Source organism: Parasteatoda tepidariorum, chromosome 11 (genome assembly GCF_982258835.1).
Source record: "Parasteatoda tepidariorum strain Cologne lab strain chromosome 11, Ptep-v5.0, whole genome shotgun sequence".
Taxonomy (NCBI): Eukaryota; Metazoa; Arthropoda; class Arachnida; order Araneae; family Theridiidae; genus Parasteatoda; species Parasteatoda tepidariorum.
The window spans coordinates 100,895,127-100,902,190 of NC_141765.1; positions in this window are offsets into that span (position 1 = coordinate 100,895,127).

Consider the following 7,064-nt stretch of genomic DNA (forward strand, 5'->3'; position numbering starts at 1 on the left):
TGCACAATATCAGAGTTGCTGCATTTGGCCGTGGTTGTAAATGTAGAAAATTTATTCTTGGCTTCTATATAGAAAATATTTTGGGTCACTTTAATGTTTAGAATTTGTTTCTCCTGTTTCCATTTTTCGCTTTGTCGGGCATTAGCAGAATAATGTTCGAGATAATTTGTAAATTATTCTGGTGATGTACAGGTTTTTAAATTATGCCCAGATTGACAAAATCGATAACAGGTCTCCTTCCCTCTGCAGACCTGCTAACCTTACAAAATAAAAAAGCAGGAGACTCTTTCTGTATCACGACATAGCGCAATATTGAAAATTAAACCTGATTCACATTTCTTACAAGAAGTTTATTTCAAAATATATTATTTACATTACATAAAATAGATCACAATAAGATTCTGACACTGACTAATAAAGATATGTGTTCTTACTATAAAATATAGGGTTCTATAGAATTATATTAAAACACATCTTGATTTTTTAAAATTTAGGAAGAGGTTCAAAATTAACAAAATATGTCAATAATGAATACAATACTTTATAAATGTATTTCTTCTTATTTTTTTTAAACTGCTACTGTTTTAAAACTGCAGATGTTGCTGATGTAGCATTATTTAAAAAACTGCCATCTATAGAAAGTGAAAAAACATTTTGCCTAATGGTATCCAAGATATATTTCCTCTCCAATTTTGCCATTTCATTGGTCATTGCTGTTGTTTTGGTTCGCGCACATCCATAATTTTTAGCGATGTTGCTATAGGGGAACATTAGCATTTTTCTAAATAAATGTCTAGCATGATCTGAAACACAGTTGGGAGGTTATGCTCTATGATAAAAGCAGTAAAAAATGATTCGGCACGAATAACAGAAAAATCATCGTTTCTTTTATTTTTCTTGAAAAATTATTTTTCGATTTGCTTTGAGAAATCTAGAAGCAGTTTGATGCTTTTCACGATTGATGTGGGCAACAACTCACTTGCAATAGAAAAATCTGTTTGACACGCATAGCAGAATGCAAACGTATCTCCTTTCCTTGACCTTGCTTTCATTTCCTTGAAAATTTGTTTTCATTTGTACTTAATGGAAATTTAGTTTTTGTTAATCTAAGTGATGATAGGTTTCGATTGTGAGAAATACTTGTTGTCTCCATAACGTATGAAGATGTTCCGCTGGACACTACCATTCCCACCATCGATCCCAATAAGGGGAACAGAAATACCAGCTCTGAATACTTCAGCATCGGTACTTTGTTCAGGGTGGATTCAGCTAGAGCACTACCCCAGGAGAGTGTGGATCCGCCATTACTATATAGCTTAGGGGCAATCCCATGACGCAGCACGTAGTCTCAAGCTGGGTGCAAAGCATGCCCTACCAGCCGGTTGAAAGAGAGGGGGACCTAACTCCTCTCGTCTAAAGTGTAGCACTGGACAAAGAGCACGTAACCTGTAAACTCCGAGATAAAATTAGCCCCTCGATTGAGAATGCAGATAGGTAACTCCAGGATCCCCTTTTCTACTTTACGAGAGGCGGAGAACATGATGGTCAGCAATAGCCAACATTGTTAGTCTGTATGTTTTTTTGGGGGGGAAACTGTTATTTAAAATAAGTGAAACATAATCCTAAAAAAAGCAGCAGTTTTGGATCTAAAGGAATGACCAAGTAAACGGTATTTAGATCTTTTATTTCCATAATGAAGTTGAGGTATTTTGTTCTAAGGGTGAACAATTGTATTACATGGTCTTATCAAAAATTTACTTTCGTATTTTTTTTTTTCTTTTGTCAAGGTGAAATTCAAAGCACTCCATAACTCGTCATCAGCAAACAATAAGATGCTTATAACTGGGGCATATTTGAGATTAGTATCGATTAATTCATCATATTAAAACAAGAAAAAACTCTGACTCAGTCCCGTGTCTTGAGTTAAACCCTGTTTGTTTAGACACAACACACAGTCTGGCCATATTTAACATTTATGAAACGTTGCTTAAAAAGACTTTTAATCTACTTGTATGTAAGTTATCAGAAATGCCTGCCTTTTTAGCAAGCCATTTGCCTAAACTCCTGCATTTTTTAAGCCCACAAATACTATCTTTGCTTTCTCTGAAGGCAGTCTTTTGTCTTTCGTTGTGAGCGGACCAATTTGTTCAGCATATCTACCAAACCCTGCTATTTCATCAAACAACACTACACCTGGCTCAACACTCCCCTAGTTACCCATAGCAGCAAAGTTATGAGGTTTATGATATATATTTTCCAGAATTTGTGCTAGATATATTATAAATTGCTCTAAGGTATTTAGTAGAAACTTTCATTTCAATACTGAAGTCATTATACTGATTTCTTTCTATCGAGAACGGCTAAGAAACTGCTTTTCACAACTTATCTTTCTTTGGTTTATAAACGCCAACAAAGTCTATTTCTCAGAATCACCCAGAATTGCAAAGAACTCTGGTCACGTTTACCCTTTACTAAAGCTCTAAAACCCTTTTTACCAAAGCTCTAAACCCTGGGTGGCGGGTGCCTGTCACAAATCTGTGGCGGGTGCCTGTCACAAACCTGGGCAGGTGTATTTTAAATCTTGCAATCCAATTCTCTTTTTAACTAAAAAATCTTTTTTTCCTTTTTATAAACTTAAAAATATTTTTTTTTACTAGCCTGAACAGATGTCTGTATCAAGAACAACTATTTTTAAGGGATAAAATGCGTCTTCCTTTCTAAAAAAGGCTCATCCCACGCCTACTGCCGATCTGATTTAAAAAGAAACTGAAAAAAACCATACTATGTGTCTCAAACAAAGTCTTCTTAAACCATGGTGGAACAATGAATGTGGACAAACACATTAAACCCTCAAAGTAATGCATAGAATACAACTACAACTACTGACAACTCAATAGATTTTAAGAAAAGCGTGAGCTTGAAAAGTGCGATGACAGATCCAAAGAAACTTCTGGATTCAACGTGTTAACAAAATACATTAAAAAAAAACCATTTACAGAAATTAGGAGAAAAAGCCGAACATTATATGGCCATTATAAAACTTATTCTTTTTCAAATCTTAAAACCAAACTTAATAATTTTTATATGATGTTGAAGAAATAGTTCACAGCTTAGGTGAGAATTTTTCAAAGGTAAAAAATCAATTAAAATAATACCCTTCCTTCGAACAGTATAAATCTAATATTGAAAGAAAAAACCCATTAAAATGTCCATTAGAGCCGATTAATGGGTATAAATCTATTATTACACAAGCTGGGCTAAAGACTGCCGTAAAATTACCACGCCTGGTCCTGATGATGGCATACTAAAAACTTTCTCAATCCCATTTTTTGAATATTTAAAACTTAACAGCAAATTTGGGTGTGAGGTGAATTTTTCCTCAAATAAGAGGAAATCGAATGTAATTGCTGACCTGAAAATTACTAGAACTCCAAAACTAAAAAAGGCCCAAAGTATTCATCTAACGAAAAATCAAAATACATCCTATCTTCTAAACAGAATTGTTTCCGAAAATGCCTTTTCATAATTGTGCTTTGTTCATAATTGTTTCATTACAAAATCTATAGATCAGGTTCACTCGCTTTTCACTCTGACGTAATTACGAAAGTGACAGACACTTCAACAATTAGCAGATGGAATGGAACACAAAGATCTACAACGAATTTGAAGTCGGACCGTAGGTCACCCCTTTCAAAAGAAATAGTTCCAGGAAGGTTGTTAGTATTTCAAACAGATTACGAATTGGCCTTACATGATTGATAATCATTCATATGTAACAATCATAGACACCTTTTACTAAACGAACTAGCTGCTGTTTGCCCTAATTGCAGAAAACCTTTAAGAATAAAACACATCTTAACACTGTGTTCTAATTTAAAAATTAAGAAACGTCGTTTGTTTAATAATGATTTCTTTTTCCTTATTTTCTTTACTCGGTACAACTTCGCATCGAAACCTTATTGACATTCTTAAAGATAAAGGATACTTCCCTTTACTTTAAAACATACTTATATATTGACTAAGTGCACGGTGCAATGTATCCTGATTTGGCTCTTACGCAAGAAACTAACCATATCCTTGATTATGAATCAGACAATATATTGGACCACCTATAGATATAAACATATCGTACAATTATATAAATAACCGATTTTCATATCATGATGTGTTGATATTCGGGAAAAGTTCGGGCAAAGAATATTATTTTACATATAATTATAATTCAGTTATCACTTCCTTACTACTTAAAAAATACCTTCAGGGAGGGTGAGGTAGAAAACAATGACTATCTAACTTACCACCTCTGCATATAAACAAATATCGCTAATATATAAACGCTTCATTATTATATGAAGATGCATTTAAATTCCGGCAAAATATAAAACGAAAAATATTTCAGCATGCAATAATAATTTGGTTTTCACTTCCATACCACCGTGAAAATTCCTCCTAGGAAACAGTAAAAATGGGCAAATATGATACAGGATTTCTTTTCTCCAACTACCTCAATACCCAAGGACTGATGCATTACTAGTTTTTTCAGTTAATAAATGTTTGGGGATTTGAAGCAAATTTTTCTTAAATAGCGAAATAGATGCTATCGTTATAAGATTTTTTTAAATATCGGTTGCAAGTCAAATAACCTATATCTTCCTTTAGTACAAAATTGAATCTCAGCATATCCAGTATCTATTGGTTTTGTAAGTAGGCATTCCTTTTTTCTCTAAAAAAGCAAACATAAATCACAATTTCATAATAGATCCCAGCTGTATTATAAATCCATACTTAACACGTTGACCTCTGTTTTACCAACATTGAAATTAAGTCCATTAGAATGGTAGTCAAAAGGCTCATACCATGCTATGTGTTGTACCAGCATAGGAGTGAATATCTTGACATTTGCCACTGCATTATAGACAATCAAGAAGGTGTGTAATCTGTAAGTTTGTAATTAATAGAGATCTATGGAAGTGTGACCCTACTTTCTTATCGGCAACTAATTCAATATTTTGGAGCTGGACCATTGCAAGCTTTTTAATGTAGTCAATAATTGTTAGAAAATTCGCATTAAATATTTCTTAAATGGTTTAATAAGTTGGTATAATAAGATTTCTATTACCAAGTAAACATGGATGCTAATTTGAGAATAGACCCTGGCTCAACACTACCCTAGTTACACATAGCAGCAGAGTTATGAGGTTTATGATATATATTTTCCAGAATTCGTGCTAGATATATTATAAATTGCTCTAAGGTATTTAGTAGAAACTTTCATTTCAATACTGAAGTTATTATACTGATTTCTTTCTATCGAGAACGGCTAAGAAACTGCTTTTCACAACTTATCTTTCTTTCATAAGTCCTTTAAGTTCATCTTGATTAGAAATCTGCCATTAAAGCTCATTTGTCTTTTAAGTAATGCATCCTGTATGCACTATTAAATAGCTTCCTTTTTTATCACTGCAATTCTTTTCTTGTATTACGGATTATTATATTTATAAAAATAAGATAATGCTCAACTAAGGAAGGTGATAAAATTTTATTTTATTTTAATTATTATTATTAATCAGCCATATTATCAAAAGCTTCCGTATAAAAAGCATTGAAGTAGCACTGTCATAGGCTTGAGAATTACATCTGAAAGTTACACTAGATCCAAATGTTTGTTGTGCATTTTTAATCCAGATGCGCCATATGTTTCTTTCATAAAACTGCTAGTACTAAACATAGAAAAAGGAAAAAATTGGTTTAGCACATAATAAATAATTATTTTCTTAGAATTATTATTGGATTTGAGTATTTAATAGAGGGTGGAATATTTACTTCCATTAATGGCAATTGGTTACCCTTTTAGCCGCTTTTAATTGTTTGCTGTTAAACATATAAGTGGACGATATATACATATATATGGCCTTTTTTTGGCCAAAACTATAGACTGGTGGCGATGGTATCTTCCGTAAAAAATTTTTCCTCCACTCCAATACTTTGATCCATCCATAAGCATTTTCTTTCATTTCTAAATATGCATTTACTGATTCACCTGTATGTGTACAGGCAGTAGAGAAGCTTAAAGAAATTTAATATTCCTTTTTATCTTGTACTAAATTCATTTGAATATTGAATTCATTTGAATATTGAAGTTATAATAGTTTTGGCAAAGTGAACTCTTAACCTCTCAATATTGATTATAATGGTAATTGTTTCTTACTCGTCATCTTGAAAGGATATCGGGAACACATAAGCATTCAATTAAAGAGTAGAAATATTCAAGCCCAATTTATTTCATTCTAGAAATAGACGCATCCTGACTCTTACTTGCTCCAAAGACATCTTAAAGTGTTTGACGTGCAATTTACCATTAGATCTAACTCAACAAATTGTTTGGCGCAGCATATCCTCCTTTGGATCTTGTGCCATAAAACTTCTACATTCAATCAATCAATCATAAAGTGTTTGACGTAGAAATGTGCAGCCCATTCACGCTTTCTCTATCTTGCACCTATCCTTAAGAAATTTTTGCATTTTTTTTTTTAGCTCGAATTAAAGGAATCGCCTCATAAACATATACTGAAGTAACACGTTTTGTAAATGTAAGAACAGAATACGATCAATCAAAGCTAAGAAAAAATTACTATACTCAAATAACAAGATATATATACTTTTTCATAATATTATCACTGTAATAGTGTACAAATATCACAAGACTTATAACGCGTTTCATACTTTGCTCGGCATTCTACCAAACTGATGACTGCTTTCACAACCAGTCATTTATAAATAGAAATGTTCTATTTTTCTTCTCAGTCTGGGAAAGAAGGCTCAAAAGCATCAATATATTGGGTAGCATAACTATTTATCAATGTATGTGTTGGAAAATATATTGAATAAAAGTTACTGTCTTATTAACAAAGACTTCAATTTTCTTTTAAGGGGTAGTTCTTTAAAGTTTTCTGTTTCAACATTCGTGTGATATGTTGATAGTTCTATCAATTAACTGTTTCGAATTAAAAAATAATAGGCAATAGATGAGTTACTTCATCTGCTTAAATAGAAATAGAGAAGAG